This window comes from Syngnathus leptorhynchus, unplaced genomic scaffold, assembly GCF_054491065.1.
Source record: "Syngnathus leptorhynchus isolate UIUO unplaced genomic scaffold, UIUO_Slep HiC_scaffold_169, whole genome shotgun sequence".
NCBI lineage: Eukaryota > Metazoa > Chordata > Actinopteri > Syngnathiformes > Syngnathidae > Syngnathus > Syngnathus leptorhynchus.
In genome coordinates this window covers 91,537-106,792 of record NW_028232136.1, presented here as the reverse complement: position 1 = coordinate 106,792, position 15,256 = coordinate 91,537, and positions in this window count along the sequence as shown.

The window sequence follows — 15,256 nt, the reverse complement described above, 5'->3', positions numbered from 1 at the left end:
GGGAGAGCGGCATTTCAGAAAACGTGCTTATCTCGGCGAGAAAAAGCGATTTCGGCAATAAAATTTAAAACGCTTGTAAAACATAAACCAAACGATGAAATTGGTTATTTCTTCATGTATAATGATCAACTCGATACTCCCTAGCCCCCAACAGCCTTTTTTTTCATAACACTTTAACCAGAGTGACGGGAGAGCGGCATTTCAGAAAACGTGCTTATCTCGGCGAGAAAAAGCGATTTCGGCAATAAAATTTAAAACGCGTGTAAAACATAAACCAAACGATGAAATTGTTATTTCTTCATGTATAATGATCAACTCGATACTCCCTAGCCCCCAACAGCCTTTTTTTTCATAACACTTTAACCAGAGTGACGGGAGAGCGGCATTTCAGAAAACGTGCTTATCTCGGCGAGAAAAAGCGATTTCGGCAATAAAATTTAAAACGCGTGTAAAACATAAACCAAACGATGAAATTGGTTATTTCTTCATGTATAATGATCAACTCGATACTCCCTAGCCCCCAACAGCCTTTTTTTTCATAACACTTTAACCAGAGTGACGGGAGAGCGGCATTTCAGAAAACGTGCTTATCTCGGCGAGAAAAAGCGATTTCGGCAATAAAATTTAAAACGCGTGTAAAACATAAACCAAACGATGAAATTGGTTATTTCTTCATGTATAATGATCAACTCGATACTCCCTAGCCCCCAACAGCCTTTTTTTTCATAACACTTTAACCAGAGTGACGGGAGAGCGGCATTTCAGAAAACGTGCTTATCTCGGCGAGAAAAAGCGATTTCGGCAATAAAATTTAAAACGCGTGTAAAACATAAACCAAACGATGAAATTGGTTATTTCTTCATGTATAATGATCAACTCGATACTCCCTAGCCCCCAACAGCCTTTTTTTTCATAACACTTTAACCAGAGTGACGGGAGAGCGGCATTTCAGAAAACGTGCTTATCTCGGCGAGAAAAAGCGATTTCGGCAATAAAATTTAAAACGCGTGTAAAACATAAACCAAACGATGAAATTGGTTATTTCTTCATGTATAATGATCAACTCGATACTCCCTAGCCCCCAACAGCCTTTTTTTTCATAACACTTTAACCAGAGTGACGGGAGAGCGGCATTTCAGAAAACGTGCTTATCTCGGCGAGAAAAAGCGATTTCGGCAATAAAATTTAAAACGCGTGTAAAACATAAACCAAACGATGAAATTGGTTATTTCTTCATGTATAATGATCAACTCGATACTCCCTAGCCCCCAACAGCCTTTTTTTTCATAACACTTTAACCAGAGTGACGGGAGAGCGGCATTTCAGAAAACGTGCTTATCTCGGCGAGAAAAAGCGATTTCGGCAATAAAATTTAAAAACGCGTGTAAAACATAAACCAAACGATGAAATTGGTTATTTCTTCATGTGTAATGATCAACTCGATACTCCCTAGCCCCCAACAGCCTTTTTTTTCATAACACTTTAACCAGAGTGACGGGAGAGCGGCATTTCAGAAAACGTGCTTATCTCGGCGAGAAAAAGCGATTTCGGCAATAAAATTTAAAACGCGTGTAAAACATAAACCAAACGATGAAATTGGTTATTTCTTCATGTATAATGATCAACTCGATACTCGCTAGCCCCCAACAGCCTTTTTTTTCATAACACTTTAACCAGAGTGACGGGAGAGCGGCATTTCAGAAAACGTGCTTATCTCGGCGAGAAAAAGCGATTTCGGCAATAAAATTTAAAACGCGTGTAAAACATAAACCAAACGATGAAATTGGTTATTTCTTCATGTATAATGATCAACTCGATACTCCCTAGCCCCCAACAGCCTTTTTTTTCATAACACTTTAACCAGAGTGACGGGAGAGCGGCATTTCAGAAAACGTGCTTATCTCGGCGAGAAAAAGCGATTTCGGCAATAAAATTTAAAACGCGTGTAAAACATAAACCAAACGATGAAATTGGTTATTTCTTCATGTATAATGATCAACTCGATACTCCCTAGCCCCCAACAGCCTTTTTTTTCATAACACTTTAACCAGAGTGACGGGAGAGCGGCATTTCAGAAAACGTGCTTATCTCGGCGAGAAAAAGCGATTTCGGCAATAAAATTTAAAACGCGTGTAAAACATAAACCAAACGATGAAATTGGTTATTTCTTCATGTATAATGATCAACTCGATACTCCCTAGCCCCCAACAGCCTTTTTTTTCATAACACTTTAACCAGAGTGACGGGAGAGCGGCATTTCAGAAAACGTGCTTATCTCGGCGAGAAAAAGCGATTTCGGCAATAAAATTTAAAACGCGTGTAAAACATAAACCAAACGATGAAATTGGTTATTTCTTCATGTATAATGATCAACTCGATACTCCCTAGCCCCCAACAGCCTTTTTTTTCATAACACTTTAACCAGAGTGACGGGAGAGCGGCATTTCAGAAAACGTGCTTATCTCGGCGAGAAAAAGCGATTTCGGCAATAAAATTTAAAACGCGTGTAAAACATAAACCAAACGATGAAATTGGTTATTTCTTCATGTATAATGATCAACTCGATACTCCCTAGCCCCCAACAGCCTTTTTTTTCATAACACTTTAACCAGAGTGACGGGAGAGCGGCATTTCAGAAAACGTGCTTATCTCGGCGAGAAAAAGCGATTTCGGCAATAAAATTTAAAACGCGTGTAAAACATAAACCAAACGATGAAATTGGTTATTTCTTCATGTATAATGATCAACTCGATACTCCCTAGCCCCCAACAGCCTTTTTTTTCATAACACTTTAACCAGAGTGACGGGAGAGCGGCATTTCAGAAAACGTGCTTATCTCGGCGAGAAAAAGCGATTTCGGCAATAAAATTTAAAACGCGTGTAAAACATAAACCAAACGATGAAATTGGTTATTTCTTCATGTATAATGATCAACTCGATACTCCCTAGCCCCCAATAGCCTTTTTTTTCATAACACTTTAACCAGCGTGACGGGAGAGCGGCATTTCAGAAAACGTGCTTATCTCGGCGAGAAAAAGCGATTTCGGCAATAAAATTTAAAACGCGTGTAAAACATAAACCAAACGATGAAATTGGTTATTTCTTCATGTATAATGATCAACTCGATACTCCCTAGCCCCCAACAGCCTTTTTTTTCATAACACTTTAACCAGAGTGACGGGAGAGCGGCATTTCAGAAAACGTGCTTATCTCGGCGAGAAAAAGCGATTTCGGCAATAAAATTTAAAACGCGTGTAAAACATAAACCAAACGATGAAATTGGTTATTTCTTCATGTATAATGATCAACTCGATACTCCCTAGCCCCCAACAGCCTTTTTTTTCATAACACTTTAACCAGAGTGACGGGAGAGCGGCATTTCAGAAAACGTGCTTATCTCGGCGAGAAAAAGCGATTTCGGCGATAAAATTTAAAACGCGTGTAAAACATAAACCAAACGATGAAATTGGTTATTTCTTCATGTATAATGATCAACTCGATACTCCCTAGCCCCCAACAGCCTTTTTTTCATAACACTTTAACCAGAGTGACGGGAGAGCGGCATTTCAGAAAACGTGCTTATCTCGGCGAGAAAAAGCGATTTCGGCAATAAAATTTAAAACGCGTGTAAAACATAAACCAAACGATGAAATTGGTTATTTCTTCATGTATAATGATCAACTCGATACTCCCTAGCCCCCAACAGCCTTTTTTTTCATAACACTTTAACCAGAGTGACGGGAGAGCGGCATTTCAGAAAACGTGCTTATCTCGGCGAGAAAAAGCGATTTCGGCAATAAAATTTAAAACGCGTGTAAAACATAAACCAAACGATGAAATTGGTTATTTCTTCATGTATAATGATCAACTCGATACTCCCTAGCCCCCAACAGCCTTTTTTTTCATAACACTTTAACCAGAGTGACGGGAGAGCGGCATTTCAGAAAACGTGCTTATCTCGGCGAGAAAAAGCGATTTCGGCAATAAAATTTAAAACGCGTGTAAAACATAAACCAAACGATGAAATTGGTTATTTCTTCATGTATAATGATCAACTCGATACTCCCTAGCCCCCAACAGCCTTTTTTTTCATAACACTTTAACCAGAGTGACGGGAGAGCGGCATTTCAGAAAACGTGCTTATCTCGGCGAGAAAAAGCGATTTCGGCAATAAAATTTAAAAAACGCGTGTAAAACATAAACCAAACGATGAAATTGGTTATTTCTTCATGTGTAATGATCAACTCGATACTCCCTAGCCCCCAACAGCCTTTTTTTTCATAACACTTTAACCAGAGTGACGGGAGAGCGGCATTTCAGAAAACGTGCTTATCTCGGCGAGAAAAAGCGATTTCGGCAATAAAATTTAAAACGCGTGTAAAACATAAACCAAACGATGAAATTGGTTATTTCTTCATGTATAATGATCAACTCGATACTCGCTAGCCCCCAACAGCCTTTTTTTTCATAACACTTTAACCAGAGTGACGGGAGAGCGGCATTTCAGAAAACGTGCTTATCTCGGCGAGAAAAAGCGATTTCGGCAATAAAATTTAAAACGCGTGTAAAACATAAACCAAACGATGAAATTGGTTATTTCTTCATGTATAATGATCAACTCGATACTCCCTAGCCCCCAACAGCCTTTTTTTTCATAACACTTTAACCAGAGTGACGGGAGAGCGGCATTTCAGAAAACGTGCTTATCTCGGCGAGTAAAAGCGATTTCGGCAATAAAATTTAAAACGCGTGTAAAACATAAACCAAACGATGAAATTGGTTATTTCTTCAAGTATAATGATCAACTCGATACTCCCTAGCCCCCAACAGCCTTTTTTTTCATAACACTTTAACCAGAGTGACGGGAGAGCGGCATTTCAGAAAACGTGCTTATCTCGGCGAGAAAAAGCGATTTCGGCAATAAAATTTAAAACGCGTGTAAAACATAAACCAAACGATGAAATTGGTTATTTCTTCATGTATAATGATCAACTCGATACTCCCTAGCCCCCAACAGCCTTTTTTTTCATAACACTTTAACCAGAGTGACGGGAGAGCGGCATTTCAGAAAACGTGCTTATCTCGGCGAGAAAAAGCGATTTCGGCAATAAAATTTAAAACGCGTGTAAAACATAAACCAAACGATGAAATTGGTTATTTCTTCATGTATAATGATCAACTCGATACTCCCTAGCCCCCAACAGCCTTTTTTTTCATAACACTTTAACCAGAGTGACGGGAGAGCGGCATTTCAGAAAACGTGCTTATCTCGGCGAGAAAAAGCGATTTCGGCAATAAAATTTAAAACGCGTGTAAAACATAAACCAAACGATGAAATTGGTTATTTCTTCATGTATAATGATCAACTCGATACTCCCTAGCCCCCAACAGCCTTTTTTTTCATAACACTTTAACCAGAGTGACGGGAGAGCGGCATTTCAGAAAACGTGCTTATCTCGGCGAGAAAAAGCGATTTCGGCAATAAAATTTAAAACGCGTGTAAAACATAAACCAAACGATGAAATTGGTTATTTCTTCATGTATAATGATCAACTCGATACTCCCTAGCCCCCAACAGCCTTTTTTTTCATAACACTTTAACCAGAGTGACGGGAGAGCGGCATTTCAGAAAACGTGCTTATCTCGGCGAGAAAAAGCGATTTCGGCAATAAAATTTAAAACGCGTGTAAAACATAAACCAAACGATGAAATTGGTTATTTCTTCATGTATAATGATCAACTCGATACTCCCTAGCCCCCAACAGCCTTTTTTTTCATAACACTTTAACCAGAGTGACGGGAGAGCGGCATTTCAGAAAACGTGCTTATCTCGGCGAGAAAAAGCGATTTCGGCAATAAAATTTAAAACGCGTGTAAAACATAAACCAAACGATGAAATTGGTTATTTCTTCATGTATAATGATCAACTCGATACTCCCTAGCCCCCAACAGCCTTTTTTTTCATAACACTTTAACCAGAGTGACGGGAGAGCGGCATTTCAGAAAACGTGCTTATCTCGGCGAGAAAAAGCGATTTCGGCAATAAAATTTAAAACGCGTGTAAAACATAAACCAAACGATGAAATTGGTTATTTCTTCATGTATAATGATCAACTCGATACTCCCTAGCCCCCAACAGCCTTTTTTTTCATAACACTTTAACCAGAGTGACGGGAGAGCGGCATTTCAGAAAACGTGCTTATCTCGGCGAGAAAAAGCGATTTCGGCAATAAAATTTAAAACGCGTGTAAAACATAAACCAAACGATGAAATTGGTTATTTCTTCATGTATAATGATCAACTCGATACTCCCTAGCCCCCAACAGCCTTTTTTTTCATAACACTTTAACCAGAGTGACGGGAGAGCGGCATTTCAGAAAACGTGCTTATCTCGGCGAGAAAAAGCGATTTCGGCAATAAAATTTAAAACGCGTGTAAAACATAAACCAAACGATGAAATTGGTTATTTCTTCATGTATAATGATCAACTCGATACTCCCTAGCCCCCAACAGCCTTTTTTTTCATAACACTTTAACCAGAGTGACGGGAGAGCGGCATTTCAGAAAACGTGCTTATCTCGGCGAGAAAAAGCGATTTCGGCAATAAAATTTAAAACGCGTGTAAAACATAAACCAAACGATGAAATTGGTTATTTCTTCATGTATAATGATCAACTCGATACTCCCTAGCCCCCAACAGCCTTTTTTTTCATAACACTTTAACCAGAGTGACGGGAGAGCGGCATTTCAGAAAACGTGCTTATCTCGGCGAGAAAAAGCGATTTCGGCAATAAAATTTAAAACGCGTGTAAAACATAAACCAAACGATGAAATTGGTTATTTCTTCATGTATAATGATCAACTCGATACTCCCTAGCCCCCAACAGCCTTTTTTTTCATAACACTTTAACCAGAGTGACGGGAGAGCGGCATTTCAGAAAACGTGCTTATCTCGGCGAGAAAAAGCGATTTCGGCAATAAAATTTAAAACGCGTGTAAAACATAAACCAAACGATGAAATTGGTTATTTCTTCATGTATAATGATCAACTCGATACTCCCTAGCCCCCAACAGCCTTTTTTTTCATAACACTTTAACCAGAGTGACGGGAGAGCGGCATTTCAGAAAACGTGCTTATCTCGGCGAGAAAAAGCGATTTCGGCAATAAAATTTAAAACGCGTGTAAAACATAAACCAAACGATGAAATTGGTTATTTCTTCATGTATAATGATCAACTCGATACTCCCTAGCCCCCAACAGCCTTTTTTTTCATAACACTTTAACCAGAGTGACGGGAGAGCGGCATTTCAGAAAACGTGCTTATCTCGGCGAGAAAAAGCGATTTCGGCAATAAAATTTAAAAACGCGTGTAAAACATAAACCAAACGATGAAATTGGTTATTTCTTCATGTGTAATGATCAACTCGATACTCCCTAGCCCCCAACAGCCTTTTTTTTCATAACACTTTAACCAGAGTGACGGGAGAGCGGCATTTCAGAAAACGTGCTTATCTCGGCGAGAAAAAGCGATTTCGGCAATAAAATTTAAAACGCGTGTAAAACATAAACCAAACGATGAAATTGGTTATTTCTTCATGTATAATGATCAACTCGATACTCCCTAGCCCCCAACAGCCTTTTTTTTCATAACACTTTAACCAGAGTGACGGGAGAGCGGCATTTCAGAAAACGTGCTTATCTCGGCGAGAAAAAGCGATTTCGGCAATAAAATTTAAAACGCGTGTAAAACATAAACCAAACGATGAAATTGGTTATTTCTTCATGTATAATGATCAACTCGATACTCCCTAGCCCCCAACAGCCTTTTTTTTCATAACACTTTAACCAGAGTGACGGGAGAGCGGCATTTCAGAAAACGTGCTTATCTCGGCGAGAAAAAGCGATTTCGGCAATAAAATTTAAAACGCGTGTAAAACATAAACCAAACGATGAAATTGGTTATTTCTTCATGTATAATGATCAACTCGATACTCCCTAGCCCCCAACAGCCTTTTTTTTCATAACACTTTAACCAGAGTGACGGGAGAGCGGCATTTCAGAAAACGTGCTTATCTCGGCGAGAAAAAGCGATTTCGGCAATAAAATTTAAAACGCGTGTAAAACATAAACCAAACGATGAAATTGGTTATTTCTTCATGTATAATGATCAACTCGATACTCCCTAGCCCCCAACAGCCTTTTTTTTCATAACACTTTAACCAGAGTGACGGGAGAGCGGCATTTCAGAAAATGTGCTTATCTCGGCGAGAAAAAGCGATTTCGGCAATAAAATTTAAAACGCGTGTAAAACATAAACCAAACGATGAAATTGGTTATTTCTTCATGTATAATGATCAACTCGATACTCCCTAGCCCCCAACAGCCTTTTTTTTCATAACACTTTAACCAGAGTGACGGGAGAGCGGCATTTCAGAAAACGTGCTTATCTCGGCGAGAAAAAGCGATTTCGGCAATAACATTTAAAACGCGTGTAAAACATAAACCAAACGATGAAATTGGTTATTTCTTCATGTATAATGATCAACTCGATACTCCCTAGCCCCCAACAGCCTTTTTTTTCATAACACTTTAACCAGAGTGACGGGAGAGCGGCATTTCAGAAAACGTGCTTATCTCGGCGAGAAAAAGCGATTTCGGCAATAAAATTTAAAACGCGTGTAAAACATAAACCAAACGATGAAATTGGTTATTTCTTCATGTATAATGATCAACTCGATACTCCCTAGCCCCCAACAGCCTTTTTTTTCATAACACTTTAACCAGAGTGACGGGAGAGCGGCATTTCAGAAAACGTGCTTATCTCGGCGAGAAAAAGCGATTTCGGCAATAAAATTTAAAACGCGTGTAAAACATAAACCAAACGATGAAATTGGTTATTTCTTCATGTATAATGATCAACTCGATACTCCCTAGCCCCCAACAGCCTTTTTTTTCATAACACTTTAACCAGAGTGACGGGAGAGCGGCATTTCAGAAAACGTGCTTATCTCGGCGAGAAAAAGCGATTTCGGCAATACAATTTAAAACGCGTGTAAAACATAAACCAAACGATGAAATTGGTTATTTCTTCATGTATAATGATCAACTCGATACTCCCTAGCCCCCAACAGCCTTTTTTTTCATAACACTTTAACCAGAGTGACGGGAGAGCGGCATTTCAGAAAACGTGCTTATCTCGGCGAGAAAAAGCGATTTCGGCAATAAAATTTAAAACGCGTGTAAAACATAAACCAAACGATGAAATTGGTTATTTCTTCATGTATAATGATCAACTCGATACTCCCTAGCCCCCAACAGCCTTTTTTTTCATAACACTTTAACCAGAGTGACGGGAGAGCGGCATTTCAGAAAACGTGCTTATCTCGGCGAGAAAAAGCGATTTCGGCAATAAAATTTAAAACGCGTGTAAAACATAAACCAAACGATGAAATTGGTTATTTCTTCATGTATAATGATCAACTCGATACTCCCTAGCCCCCAACAGCCTTTTTTTTCATAACACTTTAACCAGAGTGACGGGAGAGCGGCATTTCAGAAAACGTGCTTATCTCGGCGAGAAAAAGCGATTTCGGCAATAAAATTTAAAACGCGTGTAAAACATAAACCAAACGATGAAATTGGTTATTTCTTCATGTATAATGATCAACTCGATACTCCCTAGCCCCCAACAGCCTTTTTTTTCATAACACTTTAACCAGAGTGACGGGAGAGCGGCATTTCAGAAAACGTGCTTATCTCGGCGAGAAAAAGCGATTTCGGCAATAAAATTTAAAACGCGTGTAAAACATAAACCAAACGATGAAATTGGTTATTTCTTCATGTATAATGATCAACTCGATACTCCCTAGCCCCCAACAGCCTTTTTTTTCATAACACTTTAACCAGAGTGACGGGAGAGCGGCATTTCAGAAAACGTGCTTATCTCGGCGAGAAAAAGCGATTTCGGCAATAAAATTTAAAACGCGTGTAAAACATAAACCAAACGATGAAATTGGTTATTTCTTCATGTATAATGATCAACTCGATACTCCCTAGCCCCCAACAGCCTTTTTTTTCATAACACTTTAACCAGAGTGACGGGAGAGCGGCATTTCAGAAAACGTGCTTATCTCGGCGAGAAAAAGCGATTTCGGCAATAAAATTTAAAACGCGTGTAAAACATAAACCAAACGATGAAATTGGTTATTTCTTCATGTATAATGATCAACTCGATACTCCCTAGCCCCCAACAGCCTTTTTTTTCATAACACTTTAACCAGAGTGACGGGAGAGCGGCATTTCAGAAAACGTGCTTATCTCGGCGAGAAAAAGCGATTTCGGCAATAAAATTTAAAACGCGTGTAAAACATAAACCAAACGATGAAATTGGTTATTTCTTCATGTATAATGATCAACTCGATACTCCCTAGCCCCCAACAGCCTTTTTTTTCATAACACTTTAACCAGAGTGACGGGAGAACGGCATTTCAGAAAACGTGCTTATCTCGGCGAGAAAAAGCGATTTCGGCAATAAAATTTAAAACGCGTGTAAAACATAAACCAAACGATGAAATTGGTTATTTCTTCATGTTTAATGATCAACTCGATACTCCCTAGCCCCCAACAGCCTTTTTTTTCATAACACTTTAACCAGAGTGACGGGAGAGCGGCATTTCAGAAAACGTGCTTATCTCGGCGAGAAAAAGCGATTTCGGCAATAAAATTTAAAACGCGTGTAAAACATAAACCAAACGATGAAATTGGTTATTTCTTCATGTATAATGATCAACTCGATACTCCCTAGCCCCCAACAGCCTTTTTTTTCATAACACTTTAACCAGAGTGACGGGAGAGCGGCATTTCAGAAAACGTGCTTATCTCGGCGAGAAAAAGCGATTTCGGCAATAAAATTTAAAACGCGTGTAAAACATAAACCAAACGATGAAATTGGTTATTTCTTCATGTATAATGATCAACTCGAGTCGAGCTCCAGGGAGAGAGGCTGATTTTTCGCTTTTTGAGGCCGACCGACGAACCGGCGCGGGGCGGACTCAAAAGCCCGCAGAGCCGTAGGCACTTAGAAAAGTTTCGCCTTTGGCTGTGAGCTCCAGGGGGAGAGGCTGGTTTTGCGTTATTTTAGGCCGGCTGGAGAACCGGCGCGGGTCGGACGCACAATCCCCGCAGAGCCGTGGGCACTTAGAAAATGTTTGCCAAGTTGGCTCTGAGCGCCTGGTACCTAATATGGAAGTATAGAGGCCGACTTTCGGGCAAGATCACGCCGCGTTAGGCTTCCAGGACCCCGGCTAAGCAATTTTACCGGGCCGCCCGGTTCTTTTTTTGAACCAGCCCGGTTCTTTTTACACTTCCAGCTGGAGCTCAGCAGCGGCTTTTTGCGCAAGATCACGCCGGGTTAGGCTTCCAGGACCTCGGCTAAGCAATTCTACCGGGCCGCCCGGTTCTTTTTTTGAACCAGCCCGGTTCTTTTTACACTTCCAGCTGGAGCTCACGAGCGGCTTTTTGGACAAGATCACGCCGTGTTAGGCTTCCAGAGCCCCGGCTAAGCAATTTTACCGGCCCGCCCGGTTCTTTTTTTTAACCAGCCCGGTTCTTTTTACACTTCCAGCTGGAGCTCAGCAGCGGGTTTTTGGACAAGATCACGCCGTGTTAGGCTTCCAGAGCCCCGGCTAAGCAATTTTACAGGGTCGCCCGGTTCTTTTTTTTAACCAGCCCGGTTTTTTTTACACTTCCAGCTGGAGCTCAGCAGCGGCTTTTTGCACAGTATCACGCCAGGTTAGGCTTCCAGAGCCCCGGCTAAGCAATTTTACCGGGCCGCCCGGTTCTTTTTTTTAACCAGCCCGGTTCTTTTTTCACTTCCAGCTGGAGCTCAGCAGCGGCTTTTTGGACAAGATCACGCCGTGTTAGGCTTCCAGAGCCCCGGCTAAGCAATTTTACCGGGTCGCCGGGTTCTTTTTTTTAACCAGCCCGGTTCTTTTTACACTTCCAGCTGGAGCTCAGCAGCGGCTTTTTGGACAAGATCACGCCGTGTTAGGCTTCCAGAGCCCCGGCTAAGCAATTTTACCGGGTCGCCCGGTTCTTTTTTTAACCAGCCCGGTTCTTTTTACACTTCCAGCTGGAGCTCAGCATCGTGTAAAACATAAACCAAACGATGAAATTGGTTATTTCTTCATGTATAATGATCAACTCGATACTCCCTAGCCCCCAACAGCCTTTTTTTTCATAACACTTTAACCAGAGTGACGGGAGAGCGGCATTTCAGAAAACGTGCTTATCTCGGCGAGAAAAAGTGATTTCGGCAATAAAATTTAAAACGCGTGTAAAACATAAATCAAACGATGAAATTGGTTATTTCTTCATGTATAATGATCAACTCGATACTCCCTAGCCCCCAACAGCCTTTTTTTTCATAACACTTTAACCAGAGTGACGGGAGAGCGGCATTTCAGAAAACGTGCTTATCTCGGCGAGAAAAAGCGATTTCGGCAATAAAATTTAAAACGCGTGTAAAACATAAACCAAACGATGAAATTGGTTATTTCTTCATGTATAATGATCAACTCGATACTCCCTAGCCCCCAACAGCCTTTTTTTTCAAACCACTTTAACCAGAGTGACGGGAGAGCGGCATTTCAGAAAACGTGCTTATCTCGGCGAGAAAAAGCGATTTCGGCAATAAAATTTAAAACGCGTGTAAAACATAAACCAAACGATGAAATTGGTTATTTCTTCATGTATAATGATCAACTCGATACTCCCTAGCCCCCAACAGCCTTTTTTTTCATAACACTTTAACCAGAGTGACGGGAGAGCGGCATTTCAGAAAACGTGCTTATCTCGGCGAGAAAAAGCGATTTCGGCAATAAAATTTAAAACGCGTGTAAAACATAAACCAAACGATGAAATTGGTTATGTCTTCATGTATAATGATCAACTCGATACTCCCTAGCCCCCAACAGCCTTTTTTTTCATAACACTTTAACCAGAGTGACGGGAGAGCGGCATTTCAGAAAACGTGCTTATCTCGGCGAGAAAAAGCGATTTCGGCAATAAAATTTAAAACGCGTGTAAAACATAAACCAAACGATGAAATTGGTTATTTCTTCATGTATAATGATCAACTCGATACTCCCTAGCCCCCAACAGCCTTTTTTTTCATAACACTTTAACCAGAGTGACGGGAGAGCGGCATTTCAGAAAACGTGCTTATCTCGGCGAGAAAAAGCGATTTCGGCAATAAAATTTAAAACGCGTGTAAAACATAAACCAAACGATGAAATTGGTTATTTCTTCATGTATAATGATCAACTCGATACTCCCTAGCCCCCAACAGCCTTTTTTTTCATAACACTTTAACCAGAGTGACGGGAGAACGGCATTTCAGAAAACGTGCTTATCTCGGCGAGAAAAAGCGATTTCGGCAATAAAATTTAAAACGCGTGTAAAACATAAACCAAACGATGAAATTGGTTATTTCTTCATGTTTAATAATCAACTCGATACTCCCTAGCCCCCAACAGCCTTTTTTTTCATAACACTTTAACCAGAGTGACGGGAGAGCGGCATTTCAGAAAACGTGCTTATCTCGGCGAGAAAAAGCGATTTCGGCAATAAAATTTAAAACGCGTGTAAAACATAAACCAAACGATGAAATTGGTTATTTCTTCATGTATAATGATCAACTCGATACTCCCTAGCCCCCAACAGCCTTTTTTTTCATAACACTTTAACCAGAGTGACGGGAGAGCGGCATTTCAGAAAACGTGCTTATCTCGGCGAGAAAAAGCGATTTCGGCAATAAAATTTAAAACGCGTGTAAAACATAAACCAAACGATGAAATTGGTTATTTCTTCATGTATAATGATCAACTCGAGTCGAGCTCCAGGGAGAGAGGCTGATTTTTCGCTTTTTGAGGCCGACCGACGAACCGGCGCGGGGCGGACTCAAAAGCCCGCAGAGCCGTAGGCACTTAGAAAAGTTTCGCCTTTGGCTGTGAGCTCCAGGGGGAGAGGCTGGTTTTGCGTTATTTTAGGCCGGCTGGAGAACCGGCGCGGGTCGGACGCACAATCCCCGCAGATCCGTGGGCACTTAGAAAATTTTTGCCAAGTTGGCTCTGAGCGCCTGGTACCTAATATGGAAGTATAGAGGCCGACTTTCGGGCAAGATCACGCCGCGTTAGGCTTCCAGGACCCCGGCTAAGCAATTTTACCGGGCCGCCCGGTTCTTTTTTTGAACCAGCCCGGTTCTTTTTACACTTCCAGCTGGAGCTCAGCAGCGGCTTTTTGCGCAAGATCACGCCGGGTTAGGCTTCCAGGACCTCGGCTAAGCAATTCTACCGGGCCGCCCGGTTCTTTTTTTGAACCAGCCCGGTTCTTTTTACACTTCCAGCTGGAGCTCACGAGCGGCTTTTTGGACAAGATCACGCCGTGTTAGGCTTCCAGAGCCCCGGCTAAGCAATTTTACCGGCCCGCCCGGTTCTTTTTTTTAACCAGCCCGGTTCTTTTTACACTTCCAGCTGGAGCTCAGCAGCGGGTTTTTGGACAAGATCACGCCGTGTTAGGCTTCCAGAGCCCCGGCTAAGCAATTTTACAGGGTCGCCCGGTTCTTTTTTTTAACCAGCCCGGTTTTTTTTACACTTCCAGCTGGAGCTCAGCAGCGGCTTTTTGCACAGTATCACGCCGGGTTAGGCTTCCAGAGCCCCGGCTAAGCAATTTTACCGGGCCGCCCGGTTCTTTTTTTTAACCAGCCCGGTTCTTTTTACACTTCCAGCTGGAGCTCAGCAGCGGCTTTTTGGACAAGATCACGCCGTGTTAGGCTTCCAGAGCCCCGGCTAAGCAATTTTACCGGGTCGCCGGGTTCTTTTTTTTAACCAGCCCGGTTCTTTTTACACTTCCAGCTGGAGCTCAGCAGCGGCTTTTTGGACAAGATCACGCCGTGTTAGGCTTCCAGAGCCCCGGCTAAGCAATTTTACCGGGTCGCCCGGTTCTTTTTTTAACCAGCCCGGTTCTTTTTACACTTCCAGCTGGAGCTCAGCATCGTGTAAAACATAAGCCAAACGATGAAATTGGTTATTTCTTCATGTATAATGATCAACTCGATACTCCCTAGCCCCCAACAGCCTTTTTTTTCATAACACTTTAACCAGAGTGACGGGAGAGCGGCATTTCAGAAAACGTGCTTATCTCGGCGAGAAAAAGTGATTTCGGCAATAAAATTTAAAACGCGTGTAAAACATAAAT